General features: G+C 40.6%; 1 long non-coding RNA gene across 1 annotated transcript in view; it reads left to right on the top strand.

The window, feature by feature from the left end:
• The first annotated feature begins 504 nt into the window (after nucleotides 1-504).
• The window catches only part of LOC131504333 (uncharacterized), a 36027-nt gene continuing 19084 nt past the window's right edge, over nucleotides 505-17447 (top strand). The window contains exons 1-6 of the long non-coding RNA XR_009257925.1: nucleotides 505-711; nucleotides 1243-1344; nucleotides 2372-2504; nucleotides 3900-3974; nucleotides 10453-10818; nucleotides 14271-14436. This is a non-coding gene — a long non-coding RNA (uncharacterized LOC131504333). The remainder of the gene's footprint in view (nucleotides 712-1242; nucleotides 1345-2371; nucleotides 2505-3899; nucleotides 3975-10452; nucleotides 10819-14270; nucleotides 14437-17447) is intronic.

The raw sequence follows: 17447 nt of genomic DNA, 5'->3' as shown, positions 1-17447 counted from the left end.
CATAAACAAAAGCTCTTTGGGAGTCCTTAACAATCTTTAAGAATGTAAAGGGGTCTTGAGACCAAAGAGTATGAGAACCACTGGATTAGTCTACCTTGCATAATACAGAAATCATATGGGCAGTTTGAAGTGGGATGTGGTGATCCCAACCTATTTTGTTCTTAAATTTTTTTTAATGTTTACTATTTATTTTTGAAGGAGAGAAAAAGACAGGGCATGAGCAGGGAAGGAGCAGAGAGAGAGGGAGACATAGAATTCGAAGCAGGCTCCAGGTTCTAAGCTGTCAGCACAGAGCCCGATGCAGGGCTCAAACTAAAAAACTGTGAGATCATGACCTGAGCCGAAGTCGGATGCTTAACAGACTGAGCCACCCAGGTGCCCCATCTTTTGTTCTTATATTTAATTTTCAAAGCTTTCTTTATGAAGGAAATACACAATCAAAAAAAGCTAATGTACTTTTAATTCAATCAAATACTTGATAAAATAGTTGTTTTTTTTCCAGTGGACTGAAAGAGATTGGGAGTTGATTGGATAGTCAGAGATGGGTGCAGAATTTAAACTCCTGGATCATAGAAAAATTAATGAAATAGCAGAAAGAATCGTATAGCAGGCACATTTTGTTGCTGAACATTTTAGTCAAATGTTGGTTGATAATTTCTACCTACAACGTTAGCAAGAATTTTGGTGAATGGACTATGAAAAGATGGGCAGGTAAGTTTAACAGACTGGCTGTACTGTAATTAATTGTTAAATCAAAGGAACTAGGATTTTATACAAACCTACTATCTGCTAGATCTTTTATATACATTAATAATAATGATTAATCCTTATAACCTATGAAAAAGGATTTTGATTATAACCTCCACTTTATAGATGAAATCAACACTGTTAGAATCAGAAATTTAACTTTGGTATATTTTTTTACTCCAATCCTTACTTTTTCCATAATTCCAAGCTGGCTTGATAAGATTATCAAGTCAGAGATAAACAGAGATGCATTTATGATGGGATAGGGGAAGAAGTCATGGCTTTTTTCTGATATTTTGTTTTTGGATAGTTGCCCCTGAAATGCAATTTCTACCCCAAAGATGCAATGCAAGATTTTGGCAAAGACTTGTTTCTCATTTCTCTCTCTTCGGACTCAGTTCAGACATCTACAGTGGTTTCTCATTGCCTGAAACCACTTAAGGTTCTTCTTTGTACATTCAGTCACCCAATGTTTATTGAGTTCCTATTATGTAGAGACACTATCCGGGATGCTGGAGATACAGCAGTGAACAAAACCCACACACCCCTCTGCCCCCTGGGAGCTTACATCAAAGAGGGAGGTGGAGAATAAACAAGGTAAATACATAAAATACCTAAGATTGACCGTGATAAGTGCAAAAAAGAAAAATAAATTAAAAAGGGTGCCATTCTTGACAAGGTGGCTGGAGTAGGTGACCTGTGGCAAGGTGGCCTGTAAGCAAAAGGCGTGAGGACGTGAGGGCTCTGTGGATGTCCAGAGGAAGAGTTTCCAAGGCAGACTGAATGATCAGACAAAGGCCGTGAGGTGGGAATTGTAAGAGCAGCAAAGAGGCTATGTTGGCTGAAGTTGAGGGAATGAAAACTTGCACAGCCTTTGGAAGAGTTTGGGGCTCTCCTGTGAGCACGAGAAGGGCATTTTCAGTCTTGTGAGTTGAAGAAAGACATGGTCTGCCTTGCATTTAAACAGAATCACTGTGGTGTCTGCACTTAGAACCCTGTGGGTACAGGAGGGGAAGGTCTAGGTCTGTTAGGAGGATGTTGAAATCCAGGTGAGTGAGGATGTGGCTCAGTCTAGAGTGTGGCAGAGAAGGGGAGGAGGAGTGGTCAAACTCTGGTTGTATTTTGAAAGTAGAGTCAACAGGATTTTCTAATAATTGTTTGTGGTTGTGAGCAAAGGAGGAGTTGAGGTGATGACCCCAAGATTTTTGGCCTGAGAATCTGGAAGGCAATGAACCAGAAGGGGAGAGTTGGAGGAAGAGTAGACCTGGAAAAGAACACCAGGCAGTTTTAGGACTCATAATATTCTGATGTTTGTTAGACTTTTTGGTAGAGATGGTCTACGGGCAACTGAATGTCCCAGTCTGGACACTTCAGGACATGCACTGAAGACAGAAACTAGGGAATCATCAGAATAAGGGTGGTGCTTAAAGCCATGAGAGTGGGTAAGCTCATAAAAGATAGGAGTAGAAAATGGAAGGGGTCCAAGTACTGAGCCCTGGGCTCCATTATTTGAGGTGAGGGCAGGAGACGAAGAAAGAAAGCAAAGGAGTGTGAGGTGGAGCAGCCAGTAAGGAAAGAGCTCAGCCCACCTTTCTCAGAATCTCATCAGCCCACCTCTTCACAGACTCCCTGTGATCTGGCTACATGCTGTAAACTGCTCATAGTGGTTCCTGCCTCCACGCCTCATGAACATGGTTCCTGTGTGTAGCCCAATGCCAACCAGTTCTTTCCTGACATGACTTTGTCCTGGGACACCTGTAAGGACCATTTTAAATGCCTTTCCTATATCCCCAAATCTCTCCCTTTTATTTGTACGAATGACCACATTTTAAAACAACTTACGCAGCAATTTCATATTCCTCTTATTACAGTCCTTTGTGTACGTGTATGTTACTTCTCCAAACCCCATGAGCTTTTTGTAGGTAAGGGCCATGCCTTCCCCGAGACCGAGGAAGACTGAGCAGGATTGCATTTCACTGGACAATTACTGGGCCGGGGGTGTGGGGGGTGCGGTATATATAGACAGGAGGAAAATGCAAAGAAGCGTTGGGTGTTTTAGACTAAATAATACCCTCATTTGTTATTATGTGCTGCTGTGGGAACAGACAGGCTACACTTCTGTAATAATAAGAAACAGAAGTAGTGGCTCATCTGCTTTTGGATAGGATGGACCTTACTGCTGCGGTGCCTTTTGATTTAAAAATCCTCCCTGATAGCCCGTAATCAAAAGAGAATTTTGAAAATCCTCCCAAAATAGACATAACACTGAAATATAATAATTTTAATAAAGTGGGAGACACAATTCAGTTTTCCATAGATAAATACTTCTTTAAAATAGCTCTGGAATGATATCATAAACTGGTGACCTGTGATCCAAAATTCAGATTGCAGACATGCATTTGCTTTGTGTGCAGTGTTCTGTGCCCTCCAGTTGATGACAGGCCCCTCTGCTTCATACTGTTGTGTCTAGGGCTGCTCCGCACATCGACCTTACCTGCTGTGTAGCACCACTGGTTGTCCCAGCTCCACACAGTTATTAATCCCAGCCCCCCCACTAACATGGAACGCAGCATTGAGTGAACGGGGCCTTGTAGTTGTGCAATTGCAACAGGCTGTTTGGCTCCTGAAGGCATTTAAGTGGGTGACCTTTATTTAAGTTAGTAAGTAACATATAACTATTTAAAAAAATTTTTTTTAAATCAAGTCTTACCATTGCCTGGTAAATAATGTATCTTCATTGTTACCTGGGCTAGAGAAACCACTAGAAATGAACAAGAAGATTCCGACCAGCCAGATGTAAATGGGCTCAAAACAAATAAATAAAAAAAGGACAAATATAAAACTTGAGAAAACAAGGGGCACCTGGGTGGCTCAGTAGGTTAAGCACCCGACTTCGGCTCAGGTCATCATCTCACCGTTCATGAGTTTGAGCTCCGCGTCAGGCTCCGTGCTGACAGCTCAGAGGCCAGAGCCTGCTTTGGATTCTGTCTCCCTCTCTCTCTGCCCCTCCCCGACTAGTGCTCTGTCTCTCAGAAATAAACATTAAAAATAAAAAAATTTTAAAAATTTTTGACAAAAGTCTTATTCAGGAATGAGGTTTTTAGTTTTGATCTTCATTACTGACTGGCTTGATTTTCTTATTTCTACTTTAGGCTCTTTCCTGCCCTGGAGACTCAATGATTTTATGTCTGGAGGTTCATAAGTCACAAGATATCTGGAATTAGGTGGTAAGTCTTTTTCTTCCTTTAGTGTGAGCTTATAAAACCTCAGCAGTTTGTATTTTAAAGCAATCAAAATTAAATGGAGTCTTGCATAATTGGCTCTCTCTTTCTAATGTTTCCATAAAAACTAAATACTATAGACAACCCCTGAAAATGTAGAGACCTTTTTCTTCCTGAATGTAAACAGAATGAAAATTATGTTAGGAACACTCTCCTTACTTTGATACGTGTACACACACACACACACACACACACACACACACACAAATAGATGGATACATTATATATATAACATACATATAATGTGTATATATATACACATTATGTATATAATGTGTATATATATACATTATGTATATAATGTGTATATATATATAATATATATAATGTATGTATCTATCTACATGTGCACAAAGCCAAAAGTGATGAAATACACACACACACACACACACACACACACACACACACAAACATATGACAAATATCACTTTTGGCTTTGTGCACATACTATAGAGCGATCAGAAATTTGGAGAATAATTGGAGTAATTACTCTTCTTAAAGATGAAATGCCAATAGGGGCACCTGGGTGTTTCAGTTGGTTAAGTGTCCGACTTTGGCTCAGGTCATGATCTCATGATTTGTTGAGTTCAAGCCTCACGTCCAGCTCTGTGCTGACAGCTCAGAGCCTGGAACCTGCTTCAGATTCTGTGTCTCCCTTTCTCTCTGCCCCTCCCTGGCTCACACACTCTCTCTCTCTCTCTCTCTCAAAAATAAAATAAACATTAAATTTTTTTTAAAAAAAGATGAAATGCCAATAGAAAACTTTTGAATAACTTGAGCTTAGAGCACGAAATGATGATGGATCATTATTATTGTGTGAACTCCCTTCGAAATATCTCTAAAAATAAAAGGGATCAGAGATAAGACCAGAGAAGCCTCAGAACTTTTATTAAATTGCCCATCTTTTCATTTTTATATCTTAAGAGTAGTCAGCTCTTTTGCTGTTAGCACAAAATGACCCATATGATATGTGCAATGGATTTTCTTAACCTTTTATTATAAGAAATATCTATCCTTGCTTTTCACCTTCTGGGGGCTTTTGGTCCTAGAACTTCTAGAAAACCAGAAAGAAATGCCTGAAGGAACAATGGAAGCTGACTTGGAAGATCTGGCCATGGTTTGGGTGATAGGCTCTGACACTGAGTTCAGAATTTTTATTGTGATGGGAGATACTATTTTTAGAATCAAACATGCTACTTTATGGAAACATACAGTGTCTTTCCTCTAAAGTGCTGGCACTTTGATTGGGCCAGAACAGCATTCACGGGAGGGGCCTGGGGAACACGGCTGACAGGAAAAATCGGTAGACACGGCTCCCAGCAGAAGTGGGCTTCTGGGAGCTAGTTGAAGATTAAGATAGAAGGTATCAGGGTAGGAGATTATTCTGAACGTAGGAAGGCAGCCCAAAGTAAGGCACAGAGTGCAGACCTGGGGAGCCCAAAAGAAGTTGCTGCTGGGAAATAAAAATGACAGAGGAAGGTCAGGTGTAACAATGTATAAAAGAAATAAAGAGCAAGGGGGAAAATGGAGAAGAATTTAAAGAGACTTACACTTGGAGGAGAGGGCCAAACAGAATTAAATGACCTGGGAAAATAACTGACATATCCTAATGGAACGGCTACTGCGTGATGTGTCATGTCTGTATTTTCCGGAATTTTCTTCTGTCAAAATAACTCAGAAGTCTTTACTGCAGGTGGAGTGACTGGGCCAGAGGGCATTAAGGTTGTCTTCTATGGTACAAATTCTACATTATAAAGACTAGGAGGAGGATTCTTGTGGAAATGACCAGAATGTGAAAATAAACCCAATTAATTTATGGCTTAAATATCTGGAATACATACAAGGGAGCAAAAAATTATTTATAAACTTACCAAAGTAATAATATTTTCAAAAGTAATTGTTACTAGTACCTGAGAAAGGCCAAGAAGAGGCTAACAATAAAACAAGGGAAGAGAAAGTGTGATTTTAAGTCTAATTGGTACATGTATGATTTGGCTGTTAGGAGAGAAATTGATAAAACTCAATCATCTGTCTGTAACAGAAATAATAATGCAAATAGGACTTAATTGGCTTCATTTAAAGGGTTCAAATGGACACAGCATAATTGTGGAGCACTTTCTGAAGTGAACAAATTTACCACAATTTCATACATAAAGCAGAAGAATTTAAAACTAATGAAGATGTGCCTTATAAAGCCCCCAGATCACAGTATTCCATTTGCTTATTGTAATTGCTAGAAATACTACCTGTCTAAAAACAGTGGATCGGGCTAGAAGATATAAGGAGCCAATAGGTGGCATTTTAACTGCATAATGTCCACTTGAAAACGTAAGACCACCTGTATTTGCAATGTGTTGAAACAATTCTGTATTATATCTGCAAAGCCCTTGGCATTGTGTAGAATTTTTCCTTCCCCCTTAATTTTAGGAATGTTTCCAGCAAAGTTTCAGGTTAAACAGATAGAATTTAATACCAAAAATTTCAAATGAAAGCTTTGCATTTAAGCTGATAAATATTTAATGTCTTGATGCTATTCACATTGATAGATTGAAAGATGGGAGAAAACATCGATACTTCCGAACAAAACAGAAAAGTTTAATGACAGCACCAACCAGAAAACATTTGAAGTTTTCAACATCATTAACTTTTAGGTGAATAAATATTTTTAAATTAATGCCAATAATTATTGGCCTCTCTTCTAAACAGTTTTTTCATTAAATTGTGACCTTTTGTCCCGAAGGGACTGTGGGCTCATGATGTTCACTGGAAACCCTATTGAAAAGTCAAACATTTTGTCTCCCCAGTATCTCCAAGACAACTCTGGCCATGTCCAGAGCTGACAGATCCCCTTCTCTTAAGTCCTTGACTTCTTCTGCCCCTGCTATCCAAAGCTGGAAGCTATCCAGCTAGTACTTCAGACAACCAGTGACGAAACCACCTTGGAGAGCATAAAAGATTGAGTCAGCTTGAATCCTGGAAGAGTATCGGAGCAGAAAGGCAAAGACTGATGAGGAAGAATGAAGTGTAGTAATTAGTGAGGTTCCTGTCCCGCTAATCCCCGCCCTTTCCACACTGTGTAAAGGTGTGGCTCGTGTCCCTATACTCGCTCCCCTTCTCTTCCTTGCGCTTACCTCCACTGATCACTATATATACATCTGTCTTTTCCTGCACAAGACTTGTCTTGTTCATTGCCCTATTGGACAGCCTAAAGCATTGCCTGGCAATTAGTAGGTATTCAATAAATTTTTTTTTGGTAAACAAATGAGTGAATAAATTAGACAGCAGATATCAGATCTTGGCGTGGAATAATGGCATCCATGCTTTTAGGTTAGCATCTTAAATATCTCCTCAGGGAGAAGATTAAAACCTTGTTTCAAATATACAGAGCCTCTGTATTTGATGACAACGAATTTTAACCAGACTTATTGTGGTGATTATTTCACAATATCTAAATACCTTGAATCATTATGTTGTATACCTGACACTAATATAATGTGATATGTCATTTATGTCATTTTTTAAATGTTAAGTTAAAAGAATAAAGTAAAATTTGACAAAAAAAAATACACAGCATCCCTTTTTTTTTGCCTGGCAAAGTATCTCATAGTATTATATACTATTAAATAATACATGTTCAAACATATTAATGTGTTTGAGTGAATTTATTGAAGATGAAGAAATGAAAGGAGGAATAAAAGGTGCTCAGGAGGGATACCAGAAGAAAGGAAAATGATGATGCATATAAAGCTGAGGGAACCAGGACTGGGGGAGAGCTGAGGAGAGGAGCAGGTAGCAGGGATTGTGATACATTGCTCCCTCCAAGTGGGCTAGGCTGAGACTGTCCCAGGTAGCAAATATTTATCACATCTTCAAATAAAAGTACTTATTTATTTATCTATTTATTTACTTAACATATTTTTAAGTTTATTTATTTATTTTGAGAGAGACAGAGATCATAAGGGAGGGGCAGAGAGAGGGAGAGAGAGAGAGAACCTCAAGCAGGCTCTGCACTGTCAGTGCAGGGGTTGACCCCATGAACTGTGAGATCATGAGCTGAGCCCAAACCAAGAGTCGGATGCTTAACCGACTGAGCCACCCAGGTGCCCCTCAAAGCAAAATTTTAAAATGTGTGTGTGGTGTCTATTTAGAAGCTAGGATGACTCATGGAGGAAGGACCGAGAAGCAGGTATGCCCTTGGTGGCAGCCTTCAGGTGTCCTCTACTGCCCAGCTTGGGCCCTAGACTTGTATCCCCACAAAACATGGGCTCTGGAGACCCACCCACATGTGGAGGCAGCTTAGCCAGGCCACTTGGTCTTCTTACCTCCTCCTCATGTCTCCGTATCTCTCATCCCAAGTAGCTTGTCAAAACATCCACCAACCAATACTCTGTCCATCTCATCATCCCTCCAGAGATGTTTAAGGTCCACTCTCAGTTGCATTACCAAGCCGCTGTCTGGCTTCCATCCATCCTCACTCTTGAACCTAGCATTGCCTTTGGTGAAGAGTTCACTGGAAAATGAGTTAACTACAAATATTTAGGGGTAGATTCCAGGAACATTAGTAAAAAATGTTACTAAGTGTGGTTATATGCAAGGTAATAAATAGTTGACACAAAAGGAAATCGTATCATTAGACCCTAACCATGTATCACTCATTGGGCTTAGCACCTGACACATTATTATCTCAGTTCATCCTCATAGCCACCTGATGTAGGAACAGATATCCATGTTATACAGGAGGCAGCTGAGGTTTAGAGAGGATAAAGAACTTTCTCAAAATTATAGTGCTGCTTAGTGAAGGAGTCAAGCCTTAAACTGAGATCCATGCTGTACCCACTGCCTCGCCTGCCACAGTGGGAATTTATTCTCAGCTAGAGGAAGCATTGATATAGATGGACATCAAAGAAGTAAGCGTATCATTGAGGAATCAGTACAGGCTGGTGCTATTCATTACAGAAATGGGGTAAAGAATTGCATGACAGGGACGTATCTCTGTCTTGTTTCTGCCAGTAGTTTCCATGCTACACCCTAGAATTATTTAAATGTTTTCAAATATTAGTGCCTACTATGAACCAGGTGTCATATCTGAACTTGGGACACAGTGGTGAAGAAAACAGAGCTGCTGGGATTATCCATACAACCTCAGCCTTGTTACCCTTTTGGGAAACAGAGCTCTTCATGTGGCCCTACAAACCCAACCTTACCACCCTCTTGGCCTTATGAACACACCCCAATCTATCCCTCTCCCCTATGCAACCTGCCTTTCTTTCTTCTTTCCTCTGACACCCAACTGGCTCCTGCCACTCACTAAGGCAGCTTACTGCTATGTGGTCCTATGGGAAGGGTCTCAGCAGGGCCACATAATCAATTCATAAGTTCTAGATGCTTTTGCCTTTGTGGGCCCTTTGCTTCATTAAAAATAAAAGTAAAAACTGTATTTTATGGCTGCCATAGTATCTAGACGAATGTAATAATACTATATATTAAAACGTTTTCTTTGACTAGAAGTTCATTTTTTTTCCCTTATGCTTCTAAAGTAAATGAAAACATTCTCATATGCCCTTGAAACTATTGCAGGTCCTTGGTCCTGTGCCCAATGTGCCTAATGCATATCTTGAGTGTGGGTCTAAGCACCATTTGCTAAAAAGCTATTGCTTACCTATTGCTGACCAGGAAGTCAGACAAAATCAGGCAAGAAATATCCTCTTTGGTTTATTGTGGTCTGACCGGGAGTGACTTCTCTGGGAGTTTAAGACTTGCCCTTTTGCTTTGATGCTATAATCATCCCTCAGTTGTCACTTGGTAATTGCCTAATTATATTATTTGGTGATAAGTGAAGTTTTTCAGCCAAAAATCCTTCTGAACAGCTGTGATTGGATTCGCTTTTGATATTTTATTTAATGTACAATTGCATTTATAAAATCATAATTAATCTAATTTATTTAATGACCGCCCCCCCCCCCCCACCAACACGGGCTGTAGAACATTTTCCAAGGGTGTTTTAATTACACATGAATCAACACCATGATTTTAGGAGAGCTTGAGTGAACTGAACACACATAATTCTCACCATTGGTGAATTTTCCCCCACAGTAAAAAGGTTCTTAATGAATATAAAATGTTTTTCCAAAAGGTTGAATTCTCTTAGTAATTTAGAGATGTATCTTTTTCTTTTAAAGTTTTGGAATCTCGTACCTGACCTTTTCTATTCTGCACCCAAGATAAATATATTTTCTTTGGATAAAGTTAATGATGTTATAACTGATCCTGAACAAAAGGTTAAGTTCTTATGAGAACCGCAATTGAATTTTTGGTTTATCTGTTAAAAGTGGTTTCCTCTGCATTTTTGTTTTTCCTCTAAATGTAGGTGTATCTCTTAATTAGCTTTACTTTAGAGCAAATTTGTGTCATTTTTTGCTTTTAGGGAGACCATGATGGTGACATTTGGAAGAACCTGGCTGGGGAAGAATGAAGCTCAATTATTTTTGTCTACTTTGCTAACAATTCAGAGTTCTGAAAAGTCTGGATCGCACTATGAGAAGTTTGTGTGCTTGGTGAAATGTTGTCCAATTGGCCAATCCACTTGGTCTTGGGAAATGTCCTAGAAGCTTGGCAAGAAAATGTTCTCAAGAGAGCACAAATGCTGCCAATTTCCAATTGGCCAAGACACATTACAAGGACAACCTTCTCTCCGAGAAACCTGGCATTTCCACTCCAATTGGAATCTGCAGCACAAAGATGCACGCGGGGGAAAGACTAAGTAAACAAACCTTTCAGATTTCCGCTCCAGGTGAGTCTTTCATTCTGGTCTATCTGGTGAATCTTTCATTTTACATCTGGTCAGCTCCAATCTTCTTTTGATCACTGACCATTGCAAATATGAGGGAACAGTGGGTGCCTATTACAGGTTAGTTTTAGACGTGAGAAACAGCCAAGGTGAATGCAGGAAGAGTGAACGGATCTATTTTTACACATACACACAAGACATTGAACCTGCCTGAACAGTCCAAATTGTTGCTAATAAAATTTTAGATTTGCTATGTGAGAAAACCTGCCTGTCATATTGGCCCTTGCTCAAGTAGCTCCCAAGCCCCCGGTGCCTGTGTGGAAAATGATGACAGCTGTGCTCTTTGCCTGGCTGCTTCCATTTATGAAAACATGGGGGTAAATGGCAGCCACCCCCACAGGCCCATTTACTGTGAATCTTCTTTTGTAGCCACAGCCAAGAGTAAAGGGCCCCAACAGAATTGAATAACATTCAGGCCCTACCTCAAATAGGTTTAATTTGCTTTTTACAAAAAAAGACCTTAGGAAACTGGAAAAAAAAAAAAAGATATTTACCTATTTGGAATTTCTGAAAAATTTTTTTTTCTTATAAAACAGCACTCATTTTATGCTATTTTAACCAACCACTTGTGACAGTTTAGGTAAGCAAGACAAAAATATCCGATTATGCCAAATAAAATTTTCCTCCTACAGTTTATTTTTGGGTGTGGCTGAGGAGGGATTAGAAGGCTTGGAAGCCTACACATGTCCCTTGGCAAATCTGGCCTTATTCTGCCTGTAAGCACTGTCAATGATGTCACCTCTGCAAACAGAGCCTAGTAGCCGATTAGTTGAGATGGTTCCTTGAGTGGGTTTATTTTTTTCTTGTCTCTAGAATTCCAGTTTCCTTTATTGCCACACCTCTCAGTCCTGTGCTTCTGGGATTGTGATCATGCCCTGTAGCTCTATCTGCCTGACCATCAGAGCAGCGCAGTGTGGTCCCTGCCCTGCCTTGTGCAGACAGCCCAGAAGGGGAGCTGAGGGCACCTAGAAGCAAGCCCAGCCCCATCTCGTGTACTCCTCTTGACCCATGCTCCTGTAACCCGAAAGCCATTCTCAAAAAACCTCCTCCACACTAGCCTCTTTCATTTCTGTTATAGCCACATTACTGTAAATCCCTTGGCCACCATAGAAATCCCAGTCTAGAAGGGCTTTAGCTGGTGAAGGTCTCTATCAGATGACTGGCAATCAGTAGAGATTTTGTCTTTTGCTCCTGTTTGGTGTCATCGTTCTGTACCAGAGATGTGACTCCATCCTCTGTATGGAATGCCTGGGGCAAAGCTCTCCTCACACATTAGTTATAAATGATGAGTAAATGAGTGGAAGGATAATCCCAAGGGACACACACCTATCAGCTTTCATGCCTTCGATGAATGCTGGGAGACCTTCCCAGATTGTTCCACAGGTTTTCATTCCAGTGTTTTAGCTCTCGATTTGCTATCAATACATATTTTTCACCCCTCTTTGGTGCCAGGCATTGTTAAAAGTCCGATAATTCAGTGTCTTGGGCACCAGCCATCAAGTTGAAGGGATGTCAACTCAGCAGACAATCTAAAGCAGGTGGAAGGTGCTTTGACAGGGACATGCACAGGTGTGGCGGGAGTCTGGAAGGAGCACCCAACCCTGACTAAAGGAGTTAGGGAAGTCTGCCCGGAAGAGATGCCACCTCAAATTAAAAAAATAGTTGGCATTAGTGTAGTAAAGAAGATGTAGGAGAAGGAAGAGAAAGATTGACTTTTTGAAGGCATGCAGGCCTAAAGCTTACTGAATTAAAAGTAAATTCACAAGTTCTTTATTGTATTCAAATCACGTCTGCTGTCTTCTTATAGTCCATTTCCTTTTGTTGGACTATCTTTGCAGGTGGGAGACTCATCATCCAGCATTTCCCACATAGTCATCTTCACATTTTTTGTGATAAATTCTGTATCCTCTATCTTAGGAGGGAGGTGGGGACAGTGGCGTTTGCTCAGAAAACAACAACAACAACAACAACAACAACAACAATGTTGTGAGAGAACTTAAAAGTTGGGACATGAAATAAATTTCTGAAGGAGCTGGTGTTGTTCTGCCTGAAGAAGGGCTCCAAATTTTTGAAGGATTATAGTTTAGAAGATGGATTCATCCAGCCTTGACAATTCTTCATGGCGCCACTGGGTTTCCTGTCAGATATCAAGAATTAACCCAACCCCACGACTGTGGTGCCAACAGCAGTCATTACTATGCAGTACTCTGGATGAACTTTCCTCACTATTCTGAGGTTGGACATTGTCAGGGTGCTGCTGAGGGTTCAACTGAGACCAGTGGGTAAAAGACAGGGATTCAACTTTAGAAACGGTCAGAGGTGCTCAATGATGGAATAAGTTGCTCCTAGATGTGGAAGTCTCCTAACAGGAGAAGTTTTCAGAGGCATGTTTTGGGGAAAATGTCAAACTACCAAGTCTCCTGAAGGCTCTACCCTCCCACACCCAGCCGTATGGTGAAAGAGGCAAAAGAGAAGCTGTCTCTGAGAAGCAGCAAAGTCAGAGATCAGGTCAGGGATGAGGGGCATGTTCTTTGCATCACAAGGGCTTTGAGCTCCACAGGGGAAGATGCTCCAAGGAAGGCTGGACCCCACACAAGGTGCTTCCAGTCCTACCACAGTATTCATGTAGGGCAGATAAGAGCATCAGTCCTGCAGGGACTACTAGTGGCTTGGAAATTTGGGATCTTAGGGGCAAACGTGACAAGCTAGAGAGTGGTGGCTTCCACCCCTGAAGCCTCCCGAATTCTAAAGTGTCTCTGAGAGAGGAGAGGGACTTCAGTAATGGTGACATAGACTTGCATCTGCTCACATCACTCTAGACAGATGCTCTCTGGGTGTCCATTTCTCACAATTTGTAAAGGTGTCTTTGGACACTTGCTTGCGGAACTATTTGCCACACAGAAACAACAGAACTCTATTTTAGCCAACTTTGGGTTTACTTAGATCCACTCCCACCACCCAGGTTTTGGGTATTCTGCCCCCAAACCTGACAAATCCGATGAATACTTACTTGACGGGTCACAGCCAACAACTCCGAGTTAATAGGGTACCACCAACCTGTGAGGAGGGGCTGGTCCTGTTCTGCAGTATCTGGGATACGAAGGGCCTTTGTTGTGCTTAAAAAAAAAAAAAAAAAAAGAATAGGTTTTCTTATCAGTTTCTAAAGGTTGCTTTGGCAAGCAACTAGGGAGTAGGCTTGTAATATTTCTTACATACTATGCTCGAAATTGCTAATGCAAAATCAATTATCCCACCATCATTTTAGACACTGTGTGAAAAGTACAAGAGTTATACTAATGATTCAGAGAATACAATTTGCCCCCATGGAGGTTGTGCTGCTTTATCACCAATAGTCCCCACCCTGTGCTTAACCTTGAACGATTTTCCTTTTCCAGCCAGTTGCCTGGTACCATGATGTCACCTACTACTGTTTAGTTTCCATCCACCAGGTCTACACTAGTGAATACTCCAGGACCAGTAAAGTCACTTGTTTGCCAGCAGCAGCAGTTATTTCTGCATTGACCAAGCTGGTACTTTGCTCATCATCAAACCCAGTCCAAGGTAAGCCTTAGAAAAGGTCCAGGTGTTGTCCATCATTGCAAGACACAAAGACTATTTCCCAAGGCCAGGTGCTTTTCCAGAGCTAATCAGACTGCTGTTACAGAAAAGTCCTAGGACAATGTCACAGTGAGGAAAATGTCCTCGATAAGCACTGAGAATTAAAACTTGGTTGCATTTTTTTTCCCCAAAAGGTAGTACAGCACAAAATGACTGGTAACCTTCAGGGCTTTTGGTAATGTTATTTATTATGGTAGCTAACATATATTGAGGACTTTCTATGTGCCAGGCTCTGGGATATGGAGTTTGTTGGGTCATGTTATTAAATCCTCATCACCTGATGAGGCATCAATAGTATTTTCCCCATTATACGAATGTGACACAGAGTGCTTAAGAAGTTCGCCAGAGTCATAAAGTCAGTTCATTTTGGAAAGGGTGGAGGAAAGGTCAGAAAAGATTTGGTGGCTCTGGCTTCCAGCATCACTTAATTGCCTCCAGTTTTGGACCAAGTGCAAGACCACCTATACTTGAATCCTGGTTCCACAGCTCACTTAGACTGTCTCAACTCAGCTTCTTTGTTGACCAAATAAATCTAATGACAGTATCAACAGCAAAGGGTTGCAAAGATTAAAGGGGCAATAATAATATTAACTAACACTTATAGATGCTTATCATGTGCCAGGCACTGTTAATAAGTTCGTCGAACATGTCTGCTTATTTATTTCTGACCACAAATCTGTGAAGTTGATATAACACTATCTGCTTTCAGAGATGGGGACACTGACACACACAGAAGTTAAGTTACTTTCCCAAGGTTGTATAAAAAGTCAATGGTAGAGCTGGGATAGGAGCCCAGGCAGTCTGTGCTTGGAACCACCACACTCTGTTACCTTCCATAACGTAGCCAGAGCCCTTAGCACAGTGCCCATCCACCACATGGTAACTGATCAATAAACGTTCATCATTTAAGAACATAATTCTGTGCCAGATGCTATGATAGCACTTTATATAAGTTATTTCAAATAATTCTCATGACCATCTAATAAGGTAGAAATGAACCCACTTTTGCATATTTGGACACTAAGTTGCAGATGAAGTACTTTGCCCAAGATTACATCTCTTTCTAACATCACATGCGGGTGACTCCAGTGGAAAAAGACCTTTTGTGTCTTGAATCACAAAATATATGGTTTTGACCAAAGCCAAGTAGCCAGACCATTGCTACTGGCTTTAGGAATAACAACCAGATAGTAACATATTTTTATGCAAGCCTTTTACTTACATTTTGTTGTATCTCTCAAATGGCTCCCACATAAACTTTTTGAAGCTTACTTAGGTTTGGCTTCTGGAGTCATGAAACTGATCATGGTTTACTACAGTGTGTTTTTTTTTTCTTTCTCCCCTCTGCTCTGACATACAAAGTCTCCACATTTAGTGAAGCTTTGGCACTGCACGATCCATTTCACATTCTAGGGCTCTGGTGCTCCTCACTTTGGGGTGATATATCAGACAATCAGTCACAGCAAGACGCTAAATGCCAGATGTTGCTTTGTCAGCTAGGATCATCCTTTGAACATCTGTCTCCAGTCCTGAGAGGGGAAATGCCCTAATGTGCCGAAAACATGGCTATTTATAAGGAAGAGTCTAGCTGCTAAGTAGGCATCAGGAGCGATCTGAAGAAGTAAAGTTACTGGAAAGGAGACTGGTCACATTCTGTAAACTCTGATATTCTCAGTGGGTGAGGATTGTAGGGATATTGGCATACTCTAGGGAAGAACTTATTCAGGACCCTTTTCTTGCCCTCTTTCAATCCCAGTGGCTATGTGGTATTCCTAGGAACTTTGTGTGTGTGTGTTTAATTTTTTAAATTTCTACAAATTTTTAAACGTTCACTTATTTATTCTGAGAGAGAGAGAGAAAGAGAGAGAAAGTGGGGGAAGGGCAGAGAGAAAGGGAGAGAGAGAGAATCCCAAGTAGGCTCCACATAAATTCAATGTGGGGCTCGGTCCCATGAACTGTGAGGTCACGACCTGAGTGGAAATCAAGACTGGGACACTTAATCCACTGAGCTACCCATGCGCCCAGGACCTTCTTTGTTTTTGATTAATCAAGTAAAGGAACGTTTAGAGAAGGCTCGTATTTAGGGAAGCCACTGTGCTATGTATTGGAGAAGCTGTTATTATAAGCTCTTTGCCCTTTCAGAATTACTGTTAAGCACAATTTGGTCAGTGTGTCTTTGTAGAATTAAAACTATTTCGATTCACTTGTTTATCCATTCATTTAACAGTTTGGTTCTGAGTACCTAGTATATCTTTAAAATTAATTAGAACCATGACAATACTAAAAATAAGTGTTTGGTTTTTAAACATTTTTTTAGCTTTGTCTTTAGTAAAACAAGTTTAGGGGTTAACCAGGAAAATTTTTGTCTTGTATTAGTTTCCTACTGCTGCTATAACAAATTGCCATACACATAATGGCTTAAAACAGCAAGAATTTATAATCTTACTTTTCTTTTTTATTTATTTATTTATTTATTTTTTATTAAAAAAAAATTTTTTTTAACGTTTATTTATTTTTGAGACAGAGAGAGACAGAGCATGAACAGGGGAGGGGCAGAGAGAGAGGGAGACACAGAATCTGAAGCAGGCTCCAGGCTCTGAGCTGTCAGCACAGAGCCCGACGCGGGGCTTGAACTCCCGGACCGTGAGATCATGACCTGAGCTGAAGTCGGACGCTTAACCGACCGAGCCACCCAGGCGCCCCTATAATCTTACTTTTCTGGAGGACAGTCCAAAATGATTTTCACCAAGGTGCTAGCCAGGCTATGAAATCTTTATAGACTCCTCCCCCCACCTTTTTATAAGTGTTTTTTTTTTTTAAGTTTTTGTTTGTTTGTTTGTTTGTTTGTTTGTTTGAGAGAGTGCACGCAGGAGAAGGGCAGAGGGACAGAGAGAAAGGATCTCAAGCAGGCTCCATGCTCAGCGTGGAGCCTAACACAGTGCTCGATCCCATGA

The sequence above is a fragment of the Neofelis nebulosa genome, chromosome 2, assembly GCF_028018385.1.
Source record: "Neofelis nebulosa isolate mNeoNeb1 chromosome 2, mNeoNeb1.pri, whole genome shotgun sequence".
Taxonomy (NCBI): Eukaryota; Metazoa; Chordata; class Mammalia; order Carnivora; family Felidae; genus Neofelis; species Neofelis nebulosa.
This window is presented reverse-complemented; position numbering and strand designations above follow the sequence as displayed.